This window comes from Lepidochelys kempii, chromosome 3, assembly GCF_965140265.1.
Source record: "Lepidochelys kempii isolate rLepKem1 chromosome 3, rLepKem1.hap2, whole genome shotgun sequence".
Lineage (NCBI taxonomy): Eukaryota > Metazoa > Chordata > Testudines > Cheloniidae > Lepidochelys > Lepidochelys kempii.
In genome coordinates this window covers 137300445-137327945 of record NC_133258.1, presented here as the reverse complement: position 1 = coordinate 137327945, position 27501 = coordinate 137300445, and the positions used below count along the sequence as shown (strand labels likewise).

The window sequence follows — 27501 nt, the reverse complement described above, 5'->3', positions numbered from 1 at the left end:
CCATAAACTGCAACTGAGCTTGTTTAGAGACAGAGGCACAACTTGGGGGCTTCAGCAAGGGGTGAAGACTAAAAAAGTTACTGACGGTTTCCAAAATTTTACCAAATAGTATCAGCAGTAGAGACAGGAGATTGGGGTAAACACCCAGTGGGTAGGGGAGGAAGGGTTTAGGGGCTCGAGTTGGGTGGGTCAAGGCAGGACCGGGGATGCACTCTACCAGACCTGATCCTGAGCCACTGAGCTGAATTGTTGGGTAGGGTTGGTGCTTTTCTGTGCCAATCTGCCACTCTGTCCTAGTGCCCCCAGCAGCGGGGCTGGACCCTTCGCTCTGGCCAGACACCTGGGACTGAGCCAGGGCAGAGCACAGAGTTTGGCATTCTGTATGGGGCCAACACAGGCTGTGCAGTCAAAAAGGCCTGGCAGTGGCAATGCCATTTCCCCGGAGCCAGCACCTCATTATCCCCCTCATCAACCATTGCACCCCCAAGGCCAGCTCAGAGTTCTTGGCATCCCACCCTCCACCACAGGCAGTGTATGGGGAGCCACAAAGAGGCTATGATGCATCCACTGGCTAGCAGCATGAGCTTCTCTGATGCTGTCATTCTCTACGAGAAGGGGAAGACTGGGTGGCTCAATGCCACCCTGCCTCTGAGGCTGCACTGAGCAGCACCAGCACTACCAACCAGGGGATAACATTTTACCAAATATGTCAGGAGAAGGGGGACTTCACCCCTCTCCATCCCCCCTTACCCATGTGGCACCCCTGAAAGGGACAAGACATCCCACCTAAATCTGCCTGGGGTCACAATGCCCAAAACTGATGTCAGGAACAGCTAAGTAAAGGAACCTGGACAGAACTAATAGGGGGAGAAGAGTGGGGACGGGGGGAGGGGAGAGACAAAGCTCTTGGTTGCTGCTGGGAGTGCCTCTTGGGTGGACTCTGTCAAGGGTCCTAGATACCCCTGATCTCTCCTTAAGAACTGAGACCACCGGACAGTGCAGAATGGTGGCAGTACCAAGGCAGTTATGGCAGCTTTGAGGCGACAGATGATGCAGAACAGCAGTTCCAAAGTGACGGATGGCTCAGAGCTGTGGTGACACCTTCAAGGAGATGCATAGTGCAGAGAGACAGCAGCACTAGGCAACTTTGCCAGAAGTCACAGAAAAAGCAGCAGCACCACCCTACATAAAGGACTCCAGTGTCAGCCTCCCTACCCAGAAATTATGGCTGAAATCACTCCAGCTGGGTTAGGCAGTAAAACCCCAGAGAGGCTAGGCAGCACTTCCCTGCTAGAATCCTTGGACTTCTCCAACAGGACAGCTAACGGTGAGCTGAGGGCAAGGGAAGAGGCCAGAACATATCAACCATGCACAATGGCTAAAGGAGGACAAAGTTTAGGATGGCTGTTAAGGACACCATGCCTGTTGGGAGTCTGATATCACCAAATTTGATAATTGATGGTTTTCCAAAATGTATTCTGTTGTCTTCCTCCTTCCCCGCTGCCCCAAATGAAGTTCTCTTTGTTGCTACTCCAGAGTCAGTGCTTGTGAGTAGGGAAGAATTGCCTAGCAGAGGCGGACAGGGTGATATATACAGTTTCACTGGTTTCTGGGTGGGGGTTCAAGTCGCAACCCAACCCCCAATTTCGAGAGCATTCATGGCCCACCATACAATTTCCATACCCAGATGTGGCCCTTGGGCTAAAAAGTTTGCCCACCCGTGCCCTACAGCGTGTGTTATGCAGTTAACAGTTTGGACCACTGCAGCAGCCTTGAATCCAGGCAGCAGAAAGTTGGCTTAAAGTCACCTTTGTCCCCATTCCCCTGGAGCTGCATCTTCCATACTGTCAGGAGACACAGCACAGAATCTGCCCTATGAGTTTCCAGACACCACATTGCATAGAGCCATGCTATATAACATTCCTTCAAGGCATCATTTGTCTTCTGCTCAAGTTCTTCATATTTATGCAGCCTTATAAGTGGTGTTAGTCTTGCATGCACTCAGAGAGACAGAGAAAATTCAACACTGACACACAGACAAGCTATCAGGGACAAGATTACATGTCTATCACCCCTCATTGTCTTTATCCATTGTAAGCCCCACTGAAAATTGCACTGCTATATCTGAAAGCCTCTGGTAAACTACATATGACATTTAAATTGAAAGAAGAAAGTCTTTTATAGACGAGAATGTGGTTTTCTTCTTCAGAAGGTCTGAGAACAGGATGCATTGTCAATAAAATGGTGCAAACATTGTTAAAATACTTAAATGGTTAAACAAACAATACATTTTGCAGTCTCTCTCATTTCTGTAGAAGTGGCTTCCTGGAAAATGAATAGCAGGCACAGAATCTGGTTTTAATCACCAGAAAACTTGTGGGTCAATTTAGACATTCTACCAAGGCTGTGAATATCCTATTTACCTTAAAAAGCACACTGCCCAAAAGAAAAAAAATGGATGTGGTTTCAAGAATAATTCTTCTTTGCTTATGTTGGAGCACCTTAATGAACAGAGAAAAGCTGTACAGGGATATTGCTTAAAAACTGCTCACACAATCTCCCTTTTCCCCTTCCCTCCTCCCCCGGCCATTGAATTTGCTACATACCAGCTGTAACATATTCCATTTCAGACTCTCTTAACAGATATGTTTTCTGAGTCAGCTTTACTGAGTCAAGTTACATCATTAGTACATGGTCATACCAAATGTAACAAGATGATTAAATCCTCATATTAAAGACCTAACAGAACATACAGCTTGGAATATGCACCAATACCTATGCAAGTCTCAGGGCCAAAGTGAATGGTGGCATAAGTGGTGATATATGCAACGCATGACATGTAACTTGATCACACATTGCTACTCATCTGGATAAAATGATCACAAAATGGGCAAAAGTAGGATTATACTAACCCAGTATTCAGTAGGTTTGTAACGTACACACTGAAGGGGGCTGCAAAGGTGTGTGGCAGGAAAAGCAACTGCCAGGCAGTTGTCAAACACAGCAACACCTTCTTTTATTTTACTCCCCAACCTCCTCTGCCAAATTCCAACCTGAAGTAAGAGGCTGCAACTCTTATTTGCTGATTTTATGTTATTCTTGGTTTGCACACCCACTGACTGCCACCTCAGTGGAAGTCACAGTTTTTATCCCCTTACATCCATTTTCTCGCAACTTGCCTCCTGCCCCTCCATGAGGAGATAAGCTCCTCCCAAATGGAGTAGGTGGGAAGAAGCATGATCCAGTAGAAAGCTTGTGGCTTCTAAACCACAGTTTTCACTTTAGTTTCTCCCTGCCATGCTTTGTTGTAGTGGAGCATTATCTAGCCACTAATTTATTCACTGGCATTCCAACTGGTTAGTACCTATGATATCAGAGTTACCTCTTTGGGTGAGCCAAATTTGTCAGCTGGAGAGTCTAAGCATTCAGATCCTTCTCATTATTTCTTATTTTAGTCATTTATTTGGATTTACATGCTCATTCCATAAAATGGAGCATTTCTCCTGGTCTCAAGGAGCCTGTAGAGCATTTACATAAATATATATATAACTATAAATAACCATAAACCAATTTCTCCAGTAATTCACTTTGCCCAGTAAATATATCATCCAATCTTTGAAAACATACTGAAGATTTTTACAATCCCTCATCAAAGTCCTCCCATTCCCTCACAGTTTCAGAAAACAAGAGTGCCTTGTAACAACCTCAATATCAATAAACTAGTACTGTATCAAAATGGGGGGGGGCGTGGAGCATGTTCGAAAGCATGTGAGGAGCCCTCAAAGAGATGCCCTGCCAACTGACCTGTTTTTCAAATGTATGGGGCTCCTGCTCAGTTGTCTCCATAGTTCTGACCACTACTGTCTCGCTGTTACCCTGTGCTCACCCCATCTTGCTGTCTCTTCCATTATACTTCAACTGTAAACTCTACAGGGCTGGAACAGTGCATTATGTGCTTGTACAGTGCACAGTACAATCAGGTCTGACCTATAATAATAATCTTAATAACTGCTCATTTGTGACAGTTTGACCTGAGACATGATTTGGCACCTTGAAGACAGGGTTAACTGTTACAGTGGGTGTGTGTCACAGTTCATAATGTGTGTGGTCTGACCTAGTGACCTGGTCAGAGCCCAGAATAGCTTCAGGGTTGTGGTCAGGAGTCACACCAAGGGTCACAGCCAGAGTGGGAATCAGAGGTTATGCCAATGGTCAACCCGGAGCCAGTAATTAGAGTTAGGGCAAGGAAGCAGGATCAAGATGAGGTAACAGGAACAAGGAGCAGGAACCAAGCAAGGAGGCAGGAACTTTGTCTCAGGGACCTGGTTAGCAGCAGACCTAGCACCTAGTTGCTCAGAAAGAGACATGGCAAAAACAGGAAGCTTTATGCTAGGATGTGTCTAGTCAGCAATCTGCTGCTAGTCAGCTGATCCTGCTAAGTAAATGGGTCCAGCCTCTGTTTGTGGGTTATCAGCTGCAGTTTCCTCATCTGCCTTTGTAGCCCAGTGGCACAGAATATAAGACGCTCACTCAGCAAGCCTGCAGGCTTGCGTTGAAGACCTGTAGTGCCTGATTCTGTGTATGCAAAAATGTACACGTACACATTTTGCAGTGCATAGGTAGACAACTTCCATGGGCCTAGATGCTTAATTTAGTGTATCTTCCAATACATTTTCTTTGTGGCACATTAATTTGTAGCTCACTGTAGCAGTTACACCATGTTCAAGATACCTCATCATGGGTGAGGTATTATTTATAGACATTATTTAGAAGAGAACCACCATCAGTATCAAAAGGTCTTTCATGGTTTACTTCATTATTTGCATAGCACAAGCTTTCCCTCGGGTGGTAAGAAAAACATGGATTTTAAATTAATCCCTCTGAAAATAAACTTGGGTTCAATTAACGGATGAGAGGGAAAGATTGACAAAATCCAATCTCAATTTGTGGTAACAAAAACATTTCGAAATATTTTGTGAAGCTTGCAAAACCTCCATTTCTAATGGCTTTCACGATCCCTAATTCTAAGAGACAAGTCTGTGCAAATTAATAGAGCCCTGTGGATATCCATGGATCATGTTTATGGATCGGATGCAGATACACATTCGGTATCTGGGCAGGGCTCTACAAATTAAATTCAGCCAGGAATAGGAGACATTGTGGAGCTGTAGCACCTCATGTGGAGATTTGGGGGTATTGCACCGCAGTGAAGTGCAAACGCACCTCAGTGAAGTGCAAACTTTCCTCAAGCACCCCAATTTACAAGCAGTTTATATAAGTCTACAGTCCACTTTCTTTTGTGCGGCTGACCCATTATGTGGTTTTCAGGTAACATTCATTGACACATTTTTGAAGCTTTTCACCCATTATTTCAAGAAACTCAAATCCTTAAGGAGGGATACAAATATTTCCTTAAAAAAAAATAAAATGTTGCATTTGATCAATTTGGAGAAGTCTCCAATTATCCCAATAGCTAAGTAAAGCCTGAGCTCAAAGATGTTTTTAATGTACTGAATTGTATGTTTTATATCACTTAAATCACCCTCACCAAAAGTATAACCAGATGATGATGAATATTTTTTCTCATGAGTGCCAACACCTTGCTTTTTCTTACATTACTTCATTTGATTTATTTCATGATGAATCTAAGAAGAAAAACCCCAGAAAAACAGCTTTGTTTCTAACCTTTGAATGGTAAGTAGTTGAGCAGTAATTTGGCAACTTATAAGCATGTTTTCAACTCAGGGTAACAGGGCTTTGAAAGTGAACTTAAAACTAAATATAACAAGCATTCTATCAAAAGTGATACAGAGCACACAAATATTTGTAAATGTAACTATAATAAATTAACACGCAAAAGTTACAGCTTTTTAAACTAGCCAATCAGAGCTAAAACCGTGGTGGCAGACTCAGAATACTCAGTGAAATTATAATAATGTGACAGCGGTATACTCAAAACCTAAAATAAATGATGAGTGAATCAGCTCTTATGCTGAAAGTAGCTAAGAACTACTGTATTGGGTGATGTGCGCAGCCCTGTATTGGATGGAATCTGAGCTAAAAGTGCTCCTTGCTCTCATCAAGTAATCAGTACTTTCTTTATGGAGTCAATCAAAGGTTGGGACATGTATTCTTCAAACTACTTGTTTCAACTCTAGTATCTGTTTAAGTATCAGGGATGACCAAACTCCCTTTTCTAAGATCAGAACTCTGTCCAAAAACTAAGGTTCTGAAAATTTCCCTTACTTTCCCACCAACTCAAGTCCATCCAGGTTTTGGACTATAAATGTAAAAATCCTGCAAGAAAAGTTGTTCCTCTAAGGTTTCCCAGTCTTGCAGATTCTGAATGTTTGTATAGTTCAAAGAGGCTTTTGAAAAAGCCAACTGAACTGAATCCAAATTATAAATCTTTTAGGTTTGCCCTTCACTAGTATGCATGTGACTACATGAAATTGCAGCTCAACTTTCAGTTCCTTCTCTCAAAGTGTTTAAGGTTTGGACTTGATTTGATTAAGGACAACCCCGCTCCACTCATCCCATTTCTTGCTCTCCCTATCCTTGAAACCTCTTCTAGCTCTTTTGCATGTCTATCTCAATACTGCATTTGTGCAGTTAAACTACCTTGTAACTGGCTGGCAATGTTTGCCTGAAACACCCTGCCTTGCTGGGAAAGGCATGAGTGGTCTCTGAAAAAAAAACTACAATGTTTTATGGCTATTTACATTTTGAGTTCCTAGTGTGGTATCTCATAAAAATATCAACACAAATGTACACCAACAACCCACGTTTTCCAGATCTGCAATAAGAGAAAAGCAAAACAAGTTCAAAAGAATGCAGAGTTGGCATAAAGCGGATTTTAATCCTGAACCCTGAAAAAACAACATCCCTACCTCACAGGGCTGTCATGAGGTTAAATAATATATGCATTTAAAGCACTTTGAAAAATGGAAAGCACTATGTAAATGCTGAGTATCACTAGGACAGTGAAAATACATTTCCACAATGTTTATCCATAAAAAGGAAACATTTGGGGGCAAATCATGTATTTTTATTTCCTTATGGCTCCTAATGAAGTCAATGGAAGCCCCATGACTGCATCTAAAGGAAAATTTGGAATAAGATGTGACAGTATGCCACGAATAGCTATACTTGTACCAATACAACTTACAACAGGTGTAAACACTGCAAGCAATATTTAAAGTCCAACATGAATTATACATTTGGATTTTTGATTAATTATGTATCATATTTTATGCAAACGATATACTAATCCTGCTATCATGAATCCAAGCTGTCTACCAGAATCTTGCCTCAAAGCAACAGCATATTTGCCAATAGGTAAACAGAGAAATAGACAGACATATCTTTTGACCATCCTGAAATACATCTGAGTAGAGGAGCTGGAGAATCCAAGAATAAAAATGGCCACGTATTTTGCTAAATATTTAGTTATAACTTCTCTGGAAAAGGGATGGTTGTCACGTATGCAATATTCACATATAAATCTGCCATAAAAATACATATACTCTTATCCCACAATAGCCCAACGTACAAAGATAAATAAAATAATAAAATAGTCATGGACATAATTTGAGTCAATGCACAGTACTTAGAATTGTACCGTAATTAAAGCCTACTTCCACAATATTTTTGGCAAAAACAGCACTCTGACACTAGCTAGCACTGTTTTTTAGAGTCCTGAAATTCCAACACCTGTATTCAATTAATCTAAGTTTTTCAGCCTCATTGGCTTCACCTGCTGTACATGCTAATATGTTGCACCAGGCTCATGCTTGTTTGATGCCTGGATTTTCACAGGACTTTTTTACTTTGATGCAGATTACTTATTTCCTTCCTAGCTCCCCAGAGCATCATCACACCCACAAATCCTCCAGCAAAATCAGAGGGCAGGGAACAGGGGGGTTGGATGGGGCAGGGGTCCCGGGGGGCAAGTCAGGAATGAGGGGGGCGTTGGATGGGGCGGCAGGGAGCAGGGGATGGCAGATGGGGTAGGAGTCCCGGGTGGGCCATCAGGGGGTGAGAAATGGGAGGGGGGTTGGATAGGAGGTGGGGGCCGGGCCATGCCTGGCTGTTTGGCCCTCCATACAATTTTGGAAACCCAATGTGGCCCTCAGGCCAAAAAGTCTGCCTGGCTCTGAAATAGGGCCATGTTTATGTCAGACCAATTTATATATAATTTGGATCAATAATGTATCGGTTTGAATAATTAGTATAAGGCTTGTCATTCACTAAATCAAACAGTGCCAGGTTATTCTATGTATTATTTACACAACACTGAAAAAAGTTAAGCTTATCCCTTGTATACCTACATGAAAAAACTTTAAAAATAGATGGACTATATCATCACAGAAAAAGAACTACTCTTGGTTAGATTTTCAGTTAGAATGTAGCACTCAAAGGGCAAAATAAGTAAAAGGTGCTGAATAAACAACAAATATTTCTGACCCACAGAAATTAGGATAAAAGGACACAAATAGGTATACAATATTCTTATTACAGCATAAGAAATTATTAGAATCTCGAGGCATATTACCACCCTCTGTTTCCAGTTACTGTGGTTTCTTGTTGCTTGATGTGTGTGCTTATTTTGCATTATGTACACAACTGCCCATGCTCCCTCAACATTTCATGAAGTAGAATTTAGGAGAACCCAAATTATGTGTCTCCTTAATCTCAAGTTTTATTTTGTGCCTTCTATTTCCCCTGAATGAATGAATTAAATGAATATATAAAAGGCACACAACAATCTAAATGGTATTTTAATTGTACAATATTGTACAAGTATTATTTTAGACCAAAAGGACAGAAAAGTGATGGATGTACTGCTTTCAATCAAGACATCCACACATAGATAAATGTATCTTCTGTCCAGGATTCAAACTAAATCTTTTTCAGTTGTAGAAAAAAAATGGTTTGGTTCAACAAATCTCCAAACAGAATGAGGGTCTACCTAGTAAAGATTTGCTTTTCCATTTGTCATGAGAATCCAACAAAATCTAGTTTCCACGGAGGCTTGAAGCACTAACACTGCTTTCCTTTAAGTTTGTTGTTATGAAGCTAGATTTTAAGAACACCTGCCAAGCTCTGGGATCCCCAACAAAATGTTGGTGTTCGCAGTGAACCAAAATAGGAAAAGTCAGTCACAAAATAAAGGCTTCTTCCCTCTAAAAAGTGGTGGGGTGGGGTGGGAGGAACACCAAAGAAATCCTGCTTAGCTTTGTTAGGAACCTCTTATCAATGGTTTCAATCTAAATGAACAATTTTTCCGTATCTAGACACCTTTATTAAAAGCAATTAAAATAACCATATCTTATCTATAATCCTGAATATTTACTCAGCTTTCATTTATACCCTATTTATAAGCAATAAATGAATATTTAGCTTGGCATGCATGCTTTCATGGTGTGAATTATAATTATGAATCTTATTTCTCCCCTTCCAAAATACTTTTTAGTCCTTTTAACATTATATATGTTGTTTCCCTTAGCTGAAAGATGTAAATTGCTCTTCAGAACTCTTCTCTTTTCATCCAATACTCCTCCCTCCAACCCCATTGCTACTCAAACTAGGAGCATAATCGAAGTAGGAGAATCTGATCATCTGGAAAGTCATGAAATAACTGACTTTTTTTTTGCATTTTTCCTGAATTCAGTGTTTGGGGGGGGAGGGGGAAAGATATTTTAGAAAGCCCTTTTGTGAATTGGTTTCAAAATGTGTCAGTTTAATTACAGGACTTCTTACTAAAATTGCTCCTTGCTATAAAGTAGGTAATTCGGACCTCTCAGGGATGATTGCTTAGTCATACTAAAAATAATATAGCCTTACTTCTTATTTTATTGAAGCATGATGGTTAACTACACCATTGAAAAATGTATGTGCTGACACTCTTTACAAACTCGTTCTCATTCTAAAGAACTCCCATCTTTCTCACCTTCAGAAGGACCTCAGGGTTCTTAGGACCCTTTTAAATTTTGGTTAAATTTAGGTTTGGCTTTTTCTGCTTTATTTCAAAAGTTCACTGCACATAGATAGGTTTTATTTTTGTATTTATTTTGATTATGGATGAACTGTGTTTCTCCTCCCCGCTTCATTCCCAGTTAGAGTGGAATATTTTTGAAGCTATTCACTGTGAGATTATTTATTTTATATAAATGTAAATAACAATAAAGATGCCTATACAATGGACTAGGTCAGAGGTGGGAAAACTATGGCGCGACGGACCATTCTGCCCGGCCCCTGAACTCCTAGTGGCTAGCCCCCGGCCCCTTCCCCGCACCCTCAGCTCACTGCACCGCCAGTGCAATGCTCTGGGCATCCGGACTTTGAGCTCCTGGGGCAGTCCAGCCGCAGAGCCTGGCCTGACGCGGTGCTCTGTGCTGTGTGGTGGCGTGGCTGGCTCCAGCTGGGAGGCACGGCTGCCTATCCCCATGCCACCAGCCACCGGTGCTCCAGGCAGCACAGTAAGGCGGCAGTGAGCGGGGGAGAGGGGTCGGATAGAGAGCAGGGGAGTTTGGGGGGTGGTCAGGGGCTGGGTGGGGGGTGAATAGGGGTAGGGGCAGGGAACAAGGGGCTTGAATGGGGGCAGGGGTTCCAGGGGCAGTCAGAAAGGAAAGGAGGGGTTGGATAGGGTAGCAGGGGGCAGTCAGAGGATACGAAGAAGGGGTGGTTGAATGGAGCAGGGCAGTCAGGAAGGAGAGAGGGGGTTGGATGGGGCAGTGGGGGGCAGTTGGGGTGGGGGGTCCAGGGACAGAGAGAAGGGGGAGTGGATGGGGTGGGGGTCTCTGGGGAGGCCGTCAGGGGGCGATAAGCAGGGGGGGTCAAATGGGGGCAGGGGCTCGGCCATGCCTGGCTGTTTGCGGAGGCACAGCCTCCCCTAACCAGCCCTACATACAATTTCTGAAACCCGATGCGGCCCTCAGGCCAAAAAGTTTGCCCGCCCCTGGTCCAGGTGGTCTAATACGTTATTACTATTGTAATATAATCCCAACATCATTAAAACTATCATTTAGTTAAGAACTCTGCCACCAGCCACCAACAAAGAAGCTCCTGTCCAGTCCTTCATCATTTTTGGGAAGCATACCATCAGCTCCCTCACAAAAGCAGAGCATCAGCAATCTAGGCTATTTTGGACAAAAAAGATTAGGAACATCAGGATGCTCCATCAGACTTCTGTAGACTTTAAATGACCACTGACCAGACCTTGTAAATGCTGCCAAGAGATAGAGTTTTGAAGAGATCAAAGGACTGATTTTCAGAAGGTACTAGTGATTTTGGGTGCCTCCATTTCTTTTAGTCCTCAACTTGAGACACCTTCCAGGGACCTGATTTTCAGTGGGTGGATGCTCACTTTTTTCTCCCTCACATTCACTATAAATAGAGACAAATTTTAAAAGCTTTCAAACTGCAAAAGCAGAAAAATAAAGATGCATACTGTTGAAGACAAAGAGGACGACATATGTGATGAACCTCTGTTTATTATTATATGTCATGTAGGCTCAGCTAAAACAACAAGAAAACAATGGTTTAAAATGCTGATGATGAGCACTGACAAGGAACCAAATAAGAAAATCTTCTGCCAGACTGCTGTGTGGGTCCACATAGAATCTACCGATCACAATTATAATATGACAATTCAAGATAGGAACTGGGTTTCACAAAACAGTGGAGTCAAGCTAAAATTACTTGAGGATTCTTCTGTGAAGCCCTTAGGCCAATCCTCACTAAACTGTGCATATATCACCAACAGAGAGCAGATTAAAGCATTTCAACTTTTATTTCTGAATACCATACAAGAATGTGAAATGATTTTCCCCAATTACTAGCTCCACCTACTGGAACTGCCTTACAAGCTTTAAAGAAGTCTTCTACACATTCTGTGACCTTAACAATGCAGTGTCAGTCTTTAGATCACCCTATTTCCCCATATTTACTATTTTTACATGCTCATATTATTGTCTCAAGTACTGTCTTTGCCATTCTGATAAAAAACAAGGTCTAGTTTCTCTGCACATGTTCTGGTACCAGTTAAGCAGTGCAAAGTGGCTGAAATCTGGATGCAGCTGGCCAGTTAAAAAATAGGGGTTTATAAACTCTTGACTGGCGTGGAAAAAGTGAGTAAGAAAATGTTATTTATTCCTTCACATAACACAAAAACCAGGGGCCACCCAATGAAATTAATAGATCACACGTTTAAAACAAACAAGAGAAAGTACTTATACATGCAACACATAGTCAACCTGTGGAACTCTTTGCCAGGGGATGTTGTGAAGGCCAAAAGTATAACAGGATTCAAAAAAGAATTAGGCAAGTTCCTGGAGGATAGGTCCATTAATGGCTATTAGCCAGGATGGGCAGGGATGCAACACCATGCTCTGAGTGTCCCAAGCCTCTGTTTGCCAGAAGCTGGGAATGGACGACAGGGGATGGATCACTGGCCACTACTGAAAGACAGGATACTGGGCTAGATGGACCATTGGTCTGACCCAGTATGGCCATTTTAATGTACTTATCCAATGCCCATTAAAATCAATCAAAAGACTCCCACTGACTTACGTGGGCTTTGGATCCAGATCCATATTTGTAGCTTGCACTGCAGTTCTATGTGAAAAGAAAAAGGAGTACTTGTGGCACCTTAGAGACTAACCAATTTATTTGAGCTTAAGCTTTCATGAGCTACAGCTCACTGCATCCGATGAAGTGTGCTGTAGCTCATGAAAGCTTATGCTCAAATAAATTGGTTAGTCTCTAAGGTGCCACAAGTACTCCTTTTCTTTTTGAGAATACAGACTAACACGACTGTTACTCTGAGTTCTATGTGAGTTACTCGCTGAAATTTTGAGCTTGCTGGAAATGTTGCACTAACACACCAGCAAAGTATGAAGCATTTGAAGAATTTTATTAGGCTAACTGCTGTGTGAACCAGTGCCAGTGCTATAGTATAACAGAGTAAATATCTTCTGGCCATCCATGCCAAAATGGTGGATCAGGATAACTTGCCCACAGGATACTAGAACATCATGCAGATCATTAAATAGCTGCTGAACAACAAAAGACATCCGATCCAAAGACTAGGGGATCTTCTTATACCACTAACAACTAGCAATTCTGAATGAGAAAATTAAGTTCAAGAACATTTTTGTGCATACTTTCCTGTAATTCACAAATAGCCTTTTTTTCTAGTAAAGCTTTGCAAGAAATTAATCTGTAACAAGAAACAAATACATTTGCCTAATTGTCATAATCCGTAAAATAGACTTTACACTGACAGACAGAAAAACACTGAATGCTAATCCACTGGCTACATATTAATATGATTCTATTTGAGTTGAGACCGAAACCAACAAATCTGGTACCACAGCATTTTTTTTCCTCCCTGCTTATTTAAATCACATAGACTTTATAAAACAAGCATCATCATCATATTATTTTGTGCAAGCCTCCTTCCACACTCCATGGATCATTTTGTTCCGACTCTAAACCTTTTCCAGGATAACTTTTGTTGCCCAAAACAGGAAGGAGCTGCATCAAACAAATAACTTAGAAAATATAAAATAAACAACTAAATATAAATAACGATGCAAAAAAGTTAGAGTATAACCTGCTTTAGCATCTGTTTTAAAGGAAGCACCTTCCTGCAGTACCTCCTTTAAGGCCAGATTCTGCCACCTGAACTCACAATGCACTGCAAAGAATGGGAATATTTGTGGGTTCTGGGACTCATCCAAAGCCCAGTAAAATCAATGGAAATGTTCCCAATGGGCTTTGGGATCAGGCCCTATGCTACTGATCAGTGTAAGGATGGGAAAATCTGGCCTGAAATATTATCAGGGAAGTGTGGAGGACTAGTCACCCTTACTATAAAACACAGTTGTAGCTACTCTTCTTGGGTTACCAGATTGCTGGTTTTCCCTTAACTAATACCCAACTTTGAGGTTGGCTGTGGTTTGTTGAAAATTTTTGCTGTGTACTTTGCACAAGATTCTTGGGATGTTTTGGTGCTTCCACTTCTCAACTTCAGCATGAACTGGAAGTGCAGAGATGCTCGTAAAAATGAAGGAAATTTCCTGGTCAGTTCTTATATTATCTGAATTGTTGTGCCCATCCCTTGAGGCAATATCAATGACCTAACTCTAAATCCTAATTATAAAATCAGGAAATTTAAGGACAAACACTAACAATTATTCATCCCGTTGTGCTTATTAGTTGCAGGCATCTCACCCCAGTATACATCAGTAGCATTACCATTATTTCCATAAATAATGCACTAGTAGGTTCATCTGTTTTGCTGTCATTCATTCAATGCACCTTCTCTGCTATCACCATTCTGCTAACTTACCAGTTATGATGGGTTAGGACAGTCCTGCTACTAGCTTGGCAGGTAAAATCCACCTAGTGGTATCATTCATGAAGTGAAGTACATTAAAGTAGGAAACAAAATGGAGCATTTTACTATTTGACAGGCAGTGATTTAGTTCAAAATTGAAATATTCCACCTGAATCACACAGTTGGTTGGTGAGATTCCGTGGCCTGCATTGTGCAGGGGGTCAGACTAGATGATCATAATGGTCCCTTCTGTCCTCAAAGTCTAGGATTCTATGATTAACCATTGTATCTGGGAGTTCTGATAAACAGAGTAAAGACAGGCTCAAGCCAGAGTTCAGAACCAAATCCAAACCTCTCCTAACTTAGTGTTGTTAGATTTGGGAGGTTTAGTAGAGGATCTTTATAGAGACAGACATGAGCTGTGAAGTTCAAATGTGAAACTTTATCCAGGTCTATACTTCCCCAAAGTTCCAAGGTGGTTTTGGTGATGGGTCCATAATGTTTGGCTATAACTGTTGATGCTAGCCATAATAGTTGTTACCTTAGTTGGTACTAAAGAAACACAAGTAGCAAGCAGCACTTTTGGGTAACCTCTGTTTGTTAGTCAGGAAAAATGTTGATTCATTTGTATTTGTTTTCCTTATTTTGTCTCACAAAAAGAAAGGTGTAAAGTTTTCTTAATAGATCTTTTGTCACCTTACTAGTAAAGCACCTTTTCAGATCTGTTGTCAGTATACTCTCAAAGTAAGCTACAATACTATGATTATCCAGTAAAGAGTCCTTGTTTATTCTTTGACCTTACTACTTAACATATGAGATGAATTATCTTGTTTGTAAAGTCTGAATTTTCCATTTTATATATTCTTTTCTTGATTATCATAAATGACTAATGAACAACATCTGTCATCCTCTCTTTATGGCTTTTGTTTCATCCCTATGTAAAGATGTCACACATTTAATATTTTAAAAAATCTCTTCAATATTAAAGAGTTCTTATGAAGTTACTCAATATGTAGTAGGAGACCAAAATTTAAATGCAGTTTTCAAACAAATTTACAGCATCTATCAAACTGGCTTTGTTTACCAGTCAAGTGTGATGAGGGCTGGGCCCAGTTAGGTACTGAATGAGCTAGGTATAAGGTACTGTGGAAGCACCTTAGATTCTCTCATTCCTTACCCCCTAGAAATCTGATGTTTCCCCTTTTACTTAGGCTCCCCTCCTTCTCTCACAACCTCAGTGAAGCTTCTCTAATAAAGCTTTGCCCACACTACAAGGTAAGGGTGTGATTCACAATTTGCATATACATACTCGTGCTAGCTCAAGGAGAGATAGCAGGAGTATAAACAGTAGCGTAGCCAAGGTAGCACACACAGTGGCGGAACAGCTTAGTCGTGCCGAGTATGTTCTCATGGGGTTCATGGCTACTTCTGCTATTTATACTTTCACTAGCTCTCATCAAGTTAGCATGAGTATGTATACACAAACTGGGAATCACACCCCTACCTCATGGTGTGGATGTAGTATAAGAGCATAATTCCACGACCCTCATGTATGTTAACTCCATTAGTAGTCTTATTTATTTCACTGGCATGATTAATGGAGTAATTGTGGTGGAACTGTGACCAAACTGGGGCTCTGAAATAAATAAATATTGTCCTTTCATATCCTCTAGGATTTGGTATTTTATAAACAAAGGCAGCCCAATTTCCAATAATGGAGAGAGAGAAAACATCTATAAGCTTAATTAAATTTGTTCTGGCAGTACATTTACCTCCTGAAAACTGTGTTCGGGTTTTGTCTGGCTATAGGGTGGCTGGTGCAGTGGTTTACACTCTTGCACTTTTACCACAGTAGTCCTGATTTCATATCTTAGACCACAAGTAAAAATGAGTTTCGGGATGAAGATTCTTCATCCCCATTTTTACACATCACAAAATGCCTCCCTGATTGAGAAGGTTGACTCAAGAGAGTCACAGATTTAACATAGCAAGGTATTAGACTTATTGCATATTCTTATAGAAATTATGTGTTTGGGGAAATTGTACGGTTTTCATCAGTAGTAGAAAACAACATTTTTTTTTAAAATGGATGAGTTAATTTAGCTATTCTCCCAGTTTGACCATGTACAAAAAACTAATTCTAATCTCACAGTAGTGTACAGAAGGAGTAACTTCAGTAAAGTTCTGTTCAGTAAAGCATCACACCTCTGTAAAAATGATCACAATAAGGTCCCGTGGTGTTAATGACTAGGAAGATGGACAGCCTTTTTTATAATGTAAGGAAGTTGGCTCTTCCACCAATGATGTCACAAGACTTTCCATTTCATGATAAGTCAGCATGCAAAAACCAGAAGAAGATGGAAATACATGGTACACTTGCTGAAACGGAAAAAGGAAAGAACAAGGTCAAGTCTCTGGAGCACTCTGCTAATGCAGCAAATAAAAAGCCTGGTCAGGAAAAAATACAGAAATCAATGAATGTCCAAGGGACTGCATCACGGAATCAACAGGTGTCAGATAACCCATCAAACAATATCATTTTGCTTAATAATTTGCCAGAAGAGACAAATGAGGTGATGCTGTCTATGCTGTTTAACCAGTCCCCTGGTTTGTTGTAGTACATTCAGTACCTGGGAGACAACACAGCATTTGTGGTGTTTGAAAAAGAGAAACAGGCAGGTGCTGATTAAGAACAGGCAGACAGACGATATTCAAGGATTGACGAACATAGTGCTAACTCATGCATGAAAGTGACACACACCCAAAAACAACAGCAGTGGTAGTTCCCCTAAAAAGGAATTCTGAGGGTTTATTTGTTTATTTTAATGTGACTTTTTCTTTCCGGAAAACGCTAAAGTGGTTATATTCCTCTATGAGTGATGTGTACTTTATGTATAATTAAGGATTTTTTATGTGAGGCAACTACAAAATTTTTGCCACTATACTGGATGTAAAGCTCTGTGCAGAAATCCTAACTTTGTAAAACAGATTGTTTTTGTGATAAAAAAAACAAACTAGGTCATCAATACACATGTTGATTTGGTAAAAAAAAAAAATCCCCACTGACAGCTGCAATAACAAAGAAATATAGCTAGTGAAATAGGACTTTATATTTTAGTAGTAAAATGAATTAATATTGAGTTGTTGGCTAGTGAGTTGTCTCATAAATTATATAATTCCTTCCACTTTATAATGAAATGGTCCAGAAAAAAATTAAAACTAATCCATAGGAACAAAATACTCAAAACTATGTTCTTCCTTTAAGAATAAGTTTCTAATTAAATACAGTGATAAACTAAAGTCCTGCATGATCAAGGTTGACAAGATTCGCTTTTATAGTTTCCATGAAGTTACCAGAAGCTTTGTTGCATACAGACTCTTTCCTGGCCCTGTATTGCACCCACAATCTTGTATGTACATAGATAGCATATGTAAAGTATGTAGATATACATAAGAATTAAGAATATACATAGTATTTTAGCACAATACATAAGCAGTATATACGCTATTTAGGAGAACTATGCAAAATACTGAATACACTATAAAACTGGCACAGTTCACATATCTCACAATTTTACAACAAAAATGTTTTATTTCACTGTCGCAAAGAACACTTCTAGCAAAAGAATTTCACAGGCAAAAATCTAGATCTATTTGTATTCAACACTGAAAAGGAACAGAGTGCTACCACACCTCAGAACTGGCAAGTGTAAACGAGGATATTGAAAACTCCATTGCCAGTCACAATTTATTACTGCACATCAGTGATACTCGAGTACAAATTTTGATTAATGCCTTCACTTTTTCTTTTCTTCCTATGCTGGATATAAGCATTTCTGAGATTGTTAGTCTTTTTCCTTTAATATTTTTAGCTACATTTTGTGTAGCCAGGATCCTGAAATCTAGAGAGCAAGAGAAAAGAAAGGTTCTTTTCACAAGTAATGAATCTATTTTCTAATTTGAGCCCATCTGGGATATTGCACAGACTTAGCATTATAACAATCGTTAGTAGGCAAATCTTAACAGTGATAATCTATTATTGTGACAAAAGTAAGCATTTCTTTTTACTAGACTTCCATCTTTTGGTACAGAGAGCCTAGATTAGGTTCCCCTACAAAGGGGAACCTCTTGTACCTAAGCTGGAGTTTGAGTATGTGACTGACTTTTCTATTTCTGGTGAGTTAGATGTGTATCTGCTGAACTTTTTGCTATCTGATTTTGGTTTGTCAATGTTTAACTTCAAGCTGAGTCAAATGAATAACTAGTACTTTGGATCTCATTACTGCATATCTGGACACTGTGTAAACCAGAAATAAGGTCTCAGTTATACTACACGGAGCCTTGTTTTGGGGTGTTATTTTTAATATTATTGTTTATCCAGTATGTAATGTTGCTTCTGAATTCTGTAAGCAGATTAGTTGTGGACATAAAAATAAACAAAGATGGTACAAAATATAAAGGAAAACTTTTTTCCCCCTCAAATATTTTTCCCCATTTAAATATTTATGTTTTGGCTTTTATTTTTAAAAATCTATTTTCTAAACTTTTTGTTCTTTAACATTCTGATATAATACATCATAAAAATTCCATCTCTTTGGACCTTATTCTCATTTACTTTAAGGCCCTTCACAGTAGTGTAAACGGCCTTAAACCAGAACTCAATTGTCCTATTTTAAGGCCTCTTTATAAAACTCTGGAAGTGTAAAGGGGCTTTAGTGTGAGAATCAGGCCCAAGATGCTTAATGTACAAACATCTAAAAAAGGCTACACTTTTCTTAAGGTATACGCCAAAGGGGAATTTTTTCCAAAAGTTCTCATGCTTTCACAGCTGAAGAAACACACTTGTTCTTCAAGTAAGTTAATTCTATGATGTCAATAAGCAACATCTAATAAACATACGGTAATCAAACAAAACAAAAAAACAAAAGAAAACCCAACAACTTACCAATGACAAGGAAGAAGTTTGGTATGGTATGTCATGTTGCAGATGACTGTAACTCATCCAACCTGCAGTCCATTATACCACTCACTGCTGTAAGATTTGCCATAACCGCCAAAATCTTCATAAACAAAAACAAAAAAAAATTCAGATACTGAAATAGAAAATACACATTTCTTATTAAATGTATTACTTTAAATCTCCCAGTTGCTTAAAAACACCGTTCAAAACTGTTACACTATAACCTATTTGATTATTACCATCATCTAGCAGGAAAATGTCTTACAGGTAGTGTTATGCTTAAATACAGTTCTTTCCGATGCTTGTTTTTAAGACTACTTTTCAGGATTCAAATCCTTTATTGTTGATTTGTTTTAAAATAATTGGTTCATAAATCAGTGTTTTTCCTAAGACAGTTCAATTTAGACTAATTTATCCTGATGTCTTTCAGTTCTTTTCCTCGGGAACAGAAACAGCAGAACTTACTGTTAAGGCTCAACATTTGTACATGTAAACTAAAAAAAGTCCATAGTTGTATGCAAGGGGAATCCACAGGTACCTAGGAACAGAGCAGTGCAAAGTTGCTACAGCTCACCCAAGGATCGAGCTCCAAAACAATATGTAAATATTGAAAGTGTGTACAGAAGCAATTGTATGTGATTGCTCTGTAACAGCCCTTCTTTTAATCTCCGTACACGTGGATTAAAATATTTTGCTTCTTAAAAGTTGTTTGCTTCACTCTGTCATTCTCTTTTCACTATTTTAAAGTAAATTCAGCCCTCATGAAAGGTGCCAGATTGAAGATTGATAACTGACCAACAGCTCCTCAACTGCATTTCTTGCACAAACAGATCCAAGGAAAGCAGGATTTGGCCTATTCCAAGGCCACTTCAAAATGCCTAAATGATTTTGAGAAAAGGGATAAGAGAATTATCCCTTCTCCATGCCCATTCCTTGGTGTCAGCTAGTACTAACCGCAATATGAACACTTATCCTCTAAAAACTGAACTAAGGTTATAGAACAAGGTCTTATCACAGAAGCCTCATAAGAACCATAAATGGTTACACAGATTTATGGTCCATTAAATAAATGTCAGATGGCAAAAAATACTAAAGATATTTGCCTTTACCATTTAGATCCTATATACATGTTGTCTTTAACAAATAAAAATTCATATGAAATCTGTTAAAAGTACTTTTTAGATTTGTCTTTTCTAGATGGGTATGTATTACCCATGCAGTAAGCAATACCTTCACCTTAGTTTTCACTAAACATTACACATTCAAAAGCATCTTCTGGTTTACAGCAATAGAAATGGAAGTGAGTATCGTAAATAGTCTGTGAACTAGGAGTCAGTAGTTAACAGGAATACTCATGTGATTAAGGACAAGTCACTCACAAGAACGAGGGTTTGTAGAAGCAGACTCACAATCTCTACATCTTAGTACCATAGTAAACTGATTCAAGGATATTTGTGCTTATGTTTTTTACTATTTTAATTTCTTCAAGATATTTTTACAGGGTCAAAACCACATGAGATCTGGTCTTTCCATGGTATTTGCACTCTACAGGAGCTGAAATACCATGAGAAGACCTCACTACTCCTGGATGCATTAAGAAAACAAAATTAAAAGAAAAATGAACCATGTAAAAATAAATACCAATACAGGAAAGAATGAATTAACCACCAACAAAAAGCACTTTCATACGGGAGTGGTTCATTTACCACATAATAGTTATTTATTCAATATCAGACCATTACTGTTAGTAAAGCAATTAAAATAAACAATTTCATTTTTATAGAATGCTTGAAATACAAATGTTTTTAAACACACATTTTAACATATCAAAAAAGTCACTTGTAGTCAAAACGTTGTTCTGTCTGCTAGTTAACATACACAGAGGTGAAATAAGAATATAGGATTTATTATGTATAATTGCTATCTCTTGTTTCATGTATAAAAACAAAGTACTACACAGAGCCACATGAACGGGAGAGACTCCTGCACACAAATTATGATCCAGCCATCAGATCTGCTTAGGTAGACTCTAGTGCCTATGACGAGCTCCAGCAAGCTCAACAGGCTTCCACATGGGCACTGAAGTCCAGAGTGATTCAGACAGTCTCCAAGGCAAAGGTGCAGCTGTATCTTGGACCTCTTCTGGACAATTCTGGCTTTGTTCAAAAGGTGAAACAAATTGTAGACCCTGCATATAATACCTCCAATGCAAACGGCATGAAAAATTCAAAAAAAACAATGCTGGAATGTCCTCTACAAATACAAGTATAGCAGACAGAATGTGACAGAGCAACTGATTTATTTTCATTTAATTAGATAAGCTATTTCATGGTAAAATGATCATTAATGATAAAAGTAGTCTACAAATGATGTTGTCTATAAAATATATACAACAATTTGACCTGGTATAATATGTTCCAAAAAGTATCTTACACTGACAATTAACTAGAAACCCATGGATATTTTGTATGCATTTCAAAACCAATTAAATAACCTTTGATTAGTTAATTTAAAGCATTCAACAGTCATACAGACAACACTGGTGAGTTCTTTGCTTGTTCTCTCTCTAACAGTTATATAACTATTCTCCAAGTACATCCAAGGTACATGGGTAAAAGACACGTGATTCACTCAAGCAGTTATTCATTCATCCAGTGCCTGAGTATGTATCTGAACCAAAACATATATTTAGCCACCTGATGCATCAGTTTTTATTCACCAAAATGTAACATCAAAGAAAATAAATCTACATAATTTTGATTCCAATAGGGGTGAGCCTGATTAAAAATAGGGGGGGGGGGGAGGAGAGGTGAAAATTAATGTGGCATTAATCAAAGATGGTATCATTACTGACCTTATGATACCGGAGGAGAAGGTGTTAAAATTTACAACTGGCACACTGCACAAAGATACAGCAGATAAGAAGTTGCCAGCTATTGGTTGTGGAAATCCAAAAACAGCGTGTGTGCATGTAACGTGCTTAGCAGCTTTTTTATGGAAATGGTCTGCATTAGAAGCTTTGTTTACGCTATTCAATCATTTTTAAAATCTCTGATGCTCTCTTATATTTATAAATAATATCTTCCATATATATTATGTTTACATATGTAAAGATAGATATTCCAAGTTAAATCCCAATTTATTAAAAACACATTGAGAAACAACATATATTGCTTGCACACAGCAAGAAAGGAGAATGAATTTATCCCACTGATAATGAACAAACCTGGATCAGATTAAGGTTTTGGCCCAACTCCCTTCTCCGCACCCCTCCCCAGTTTTCAGGGAAGTGTTTATTTGACTAAAACTCAAAATTTTCTGTGGAAGAAGGCTCCATTTTCTGATAAGTACTATCTATAAGGCAAATTATAAGGCAAACAGTAAACTGAAACCTCAAGGGAGACAGCTGGTGAGTTATGATTACTGCTTCTGAATGGCTAAGAATTGGGCAACTTCTATTATTTGATATCCTGTCTCCCCCTAAACCCTTAGTCTGACCTGTGTGCTTATATCAGCCATCTGGTTCCCCTTGTCTTTTAAACTATGTGTTAACTGTTTAACTGTTAACTGTGTGTTAACTGTTTATGCAGGGACTGTGATTTTCTACATGTTTGTACAGCACCTAGTATAGTACGGTCCCAGCCTGTTTGGCTTCTAGGCACTACCATAACACAAGTGTTAAAAAACTCCACCACCATCACCACCAAATTAATGTTGTTTTATCGATTTTAAATGTAAGTATACATATTTTAAAGCTGTTCTACGATATACCATTAACTTGCTGGATAAGTCTATACAGCTTTAGCAATAAGATGAATTAACTAGAATGGATAACGTATGACAATGTGTGGAAAAAGGATCACTGGGAGATCCAAAGGGTAACTATCATTCAAGTTAGGTTTTGAACACAAAATCAACTGCTGAGAGACTGAAGAGCACAATATTGTTTCACATTTTCTCTTTCCAGAAGAAAGGAATGTCAGCAGAAAACATGTAATGCATTTTCAAAGAACCTGATTGTTCAGCTATATCTTCAACATATAGTATGTACTCAACGAAGCTGAATAATTATGGTGATTTAGCTAACAATGCTTTCAAAGTTATTGTTTCTTTTATCTGTCTAAGTATAAAGGAAGAGGCAGCCGCTGATACAGGGGACTATCTTTTTTCCTCCTCAAATCAATATATGGCAATGTCTCTACTTTGTCATGATAGGCCAGTTTTTTTCCATCACTAAGGCATTAAGTGAAGTCAAAGGAGTAAATTTTTAACTGGGCCAAAGCTCCACTCAGTGTAATGAGTGCAGAGGGAGGAGTGGGACAAGGGAGTCACCTCAGGCAGGCAGCAGTGGCTCTACAACCCTGCACCATCTATTTCTTGTACAAGTTAGAGCAATTGAGGACCTGCTCTAATTTACACCAGCGGTACAAGAAACCTGAAGTTAGCTTTCGTTCCACTCTGCCTCACCTATGATACCCTACTCCTCTCCATACCAGAGGTGGTAAAGCTGTCCTTACCACCTCCGTCAGCTTTATACCAAATTTCCCCTTGTCATAAATATAAAGGGAAGGGTAAACCCCTTTGAAATCCCTCCTGGCCAGAGGAAAAATCCTCTCACCTGTAAAGGGTTAAGAAGCTAAAAGGTAACCTCGCTGGCACCTGACCAAAATGACCAATGAGGAGACAAGATACTTTCAAAAGCTGGGAGGAGGGAGAGAAACAAAGGGTCTGTGTCTGTCTGAATGATGCTTTTGCCGGGGACAGAACAGGAATGGAGTCTTAGAACTTTGTAAGTAATCTAGCTAGGTATGTGTTAGATTATGATTTCTTTAAATGGCTGAGAAAATAGCTGTGCTGAATAGAATGAATATTCCTGTCTGTAAAAAGAAAAGGAGTACTTGTGGCACCTTAGAGACTAACCAATTTATTAGAGCATAAGCTTTCGTGAGCTACAGCTCACTTCATGAAACCTATTCCTGTCTGTGTGTCTTTTTTGTAACTTAAGGTTGTGCATAAAGGGATTCTCTATGTTTTGAATTTAATTACCCTGTAAGGTATTCACCATCCTGATTTTACAGAGGCGATTCCTTTACTTCTATTAAAAGTCTTCTTGTAAGAAAACTGAATGCTTTTTTCATTGTTCTAAGATCCAAGGATTTGGGTCTGTAGTCACCTATGCAAATTGGTGAGGATTTTTACCAAACCTTCCCCAGGAAGTGGGGTGCAAGGATTTTGGGGGGAAAGACATGTCCAAACTACGTTTTTTCAGGAACCCAGATGAAGTTTGGTGGTGGCAGTGGAAATTGCAAGGGCAAAGGGTAAAATTAATTTGTATCTTGGGGAAGTTTTAACCTAAGCTGGTAAAAGGAAGCTTAGGAGGTTTTCATGCAGGTGCCCACATCTGTGCCCTAGAGTTCAGAGTGGGGAAGGAACCTTGACACCCCTCTACAAATAAAATTAGAATTTTCCCACCAGAATACAGAATACTTTGCATCACATAAGCAGCAGAAAGCCGACATAATAGACAAAAAAATCTGGTAGTTTCTGTTGTCTAGCAAAAGTAGGCATTCATATGTTTAATGGCAGTTGCATGCATTTATATTTATTTTACTTGAAAGTGTCAGCTACTGAAGATGACCTTTCCCCTATATGCTGTTGATTATTCTGGAATGACATTCAAGAATATCCAATGCAGCTACTGATATTCTCATGTTTTTTTCTTATAAATATGTAACTTACCTGAAATCAATATCCCTCAAAAAGTGTGCCTTCACTTACATCCATATGGATTTGGAGGAGGTAGGGTCATATATAGAAGAAGAGAAGGAAACGGTGAAAAGCTCAAGCAGTATTTGTACTACAGAACATTAATATTTGAGATACACTTATGTTATTAAAGTGAAAGAAGGAAGACAACTAGAAAATGTTGCATTTACCCTTCCCTAAGGTTCAAGAACAAAGTGCAGTACAAGTGTCTCTGCATATTCCTAGAGAGCAACTAGTAAACTGTCATTGAATTGGGGTTAATTGACAATAAATGTCTAAATAACTGGGACACACTGAAAATATCAGCTCTCCTGGAAAAAAGAGAGTTTAAAATATTATCTTACATTATATTGTAATATTATCTGCCTGGGAGAAATACAGTTGAAACAGCCAACTTCCTCATGGCAGTTTCTTCTTAATGCATGTCAACTTCAGCTATGTGCACTTGGATTGAGAAGTGCAGGGATGACTCAGATTCTGTTTTTAACTTTCTCACTAGGGTCATTCATTCTCCTCTTCACCGCTACGTAGAACACCCAAGTTGGTGCAGCAAATACCCGCTACGCACACTAATTGGGATTATGAAACTTGAAAAGGAGCTGGAATTCTCAGGAACAAGAAAAGAAGAAAAATAATAGAAGCTTCAAAATCTATTTGAGTTACTGGATAAAATCTTATTGTATAAGGTGAGGTAAACTGTCAATAGGCTGACATTATAAGAGAGAAAATGGGACATCAAAAAACTATAAAATATGTACCAGGTTGTCATAAATATAAAGGGAAGGGTAAAACCCCTTTGAAATCCCTCCTGGCCAGGGGAAAACTCCTCTCACCTGTAAAGGGTTAAGAAGCTAAAGGGAACCTCGCTGGCACCTGACCAAAATGACCAATGAGGAGACAAGATACTTTCAAAAGCTGGGAGGAGGGAGAGAAACAAAGGGTCTCTGTCTGTCTTTATGCTGTCTTTGCCGAGGATAGATCAGGAATGGAGTCTTAGAACTTTTAGTAAGTAATCTAGCTAGGTATGCGTTAGATTATGATTTCTTTAAATGGCTGAGAAAAGAATTGTGCTGAATAGAATAACTATTTCTGTCTGTGTATCTTTTTTGTAACTTAAGGTTTTGCCTAGAGGGGTTCTCTATGTTTTTGAATCTAATTACCCTGTAAGGTATCTACCATCCTGATTTTACAGAGGTGATTTCTTTACTTCTATTTACTTCTATTTCTATTAAAAGTCTTCTTGTAAGAAAACTGAATGCTTTTTCATTGTTCTCAGATCCAAGGGTTTGGGTCTGTAGTCACCTATGCAAATTGGTGAGGCTTTTTATCCAACATTTTCCAGGAAAGGAGGGGTGCAAGTGTTGGGAGGATTGTTCATTGTTCTTAAGATCCAAGGGTCTGGGTCTGTAGTCACCTAGGCAAATTGCGGAGGCTTTTTACCAAACCTTGTCCAGGAAGTGGGGTGCAAGGTTTTGGGAAGTATTTTTTGGGGGAAAGACATTTCCAAACAGCTCTTCCCCAGTAACCAGTATTTGTTTGGTGGTGTTAGCGGCCAGTCCAAGGACAACGGGTGGAATATTTTGTACCTCGGGGAAGTTTTGACCTCAGCTGGTAAAGATAAGCTTAGGAGGTTTTTCATGCAGGTCCCCACATCTGTACCCTAGAGTTCAGAGTGGGGGAGGAACCTTGACACAGGTGACAAGTTTGAAATAACACTAAAACAAGTGCACAACAGTTGCTGGCACCTTTAGCTTCCTTGGTGCTCATCAACCACTGCCATACAGAAGAGTCACGTGCTTCCCAGACAGCACATCTTGTTAGGCTGCCCTGTAGGGAATGGAATGCGCTCAACTCCTATGGGTATTGAGTGTCTCATTTCACTAAATGACTCTTCCAGCTGATTAATGAATAGCATTGATGGACTTCCTCAGCCAGAAAGTGAGTGGAAATATTAAGGGAATTTGCAGGTGGAGGTTAAAGCTAATAAACATAAGGAGTTCTGACAGCACTGTAGATGCTCTGAAGAAAAGATAAGAATAAAAAAAAGGAGAGGCAGTCAGTGTGAAAAATCACAGATCCCACCACAGTATTTTACTTCATTCATGTGAGTTTTAACATACAATGATCCTTATCTTCTACATTATAAGGGATGATTTAGTGAGTGAATGAAATATAAGTGCAACTTTACCAACATTAAATCTAGGTTGGTGATACACTACCAATTCATGGGGCTGCCAGCTTAGAAAGATAGCTCTGGGGAAAAATTAACAATTCAAATCAGGGGATACAAGAAATAGAAAATGGCTCTGTCTCTTGAGGATAGGGAGCCATCTGGCCCATTTATAAGAATATTCTCTCCAATGGGTCAAAGAACAATGGAGATACTGGCTGCAGAGTCCGCAACTTATTTCCTTTTCATTGCCAAAAAACA

The 27501-nt window shown here is 39.3% G+C and overlaps 1 protein-coding gene across 4 annotated transcripts in view; it reads right to left on the bottom strand.

Moving 5' to 3' along the window:
• Nucleotides 1-27501, bottom strand: part of CHRM3 (cholinergic receptor muscarinic 3) — a 462402-nt gene that overhangs the window by 294169 nt on the left and 140732 nt on the right. For all 4 annotated transcript variants that reach the window (XR_012157828.1, XR_012157829.1, XM_073335257.1 and 1 more), the window contains one exon: nucleotides 19290-19404. The gene's annotated coding sequence lies outside the window, so the exon portion shown is untranslated. The remainder of the gene's footprint in view (nucleotides 1-19289; nucleotides 19405-27501) is intronic.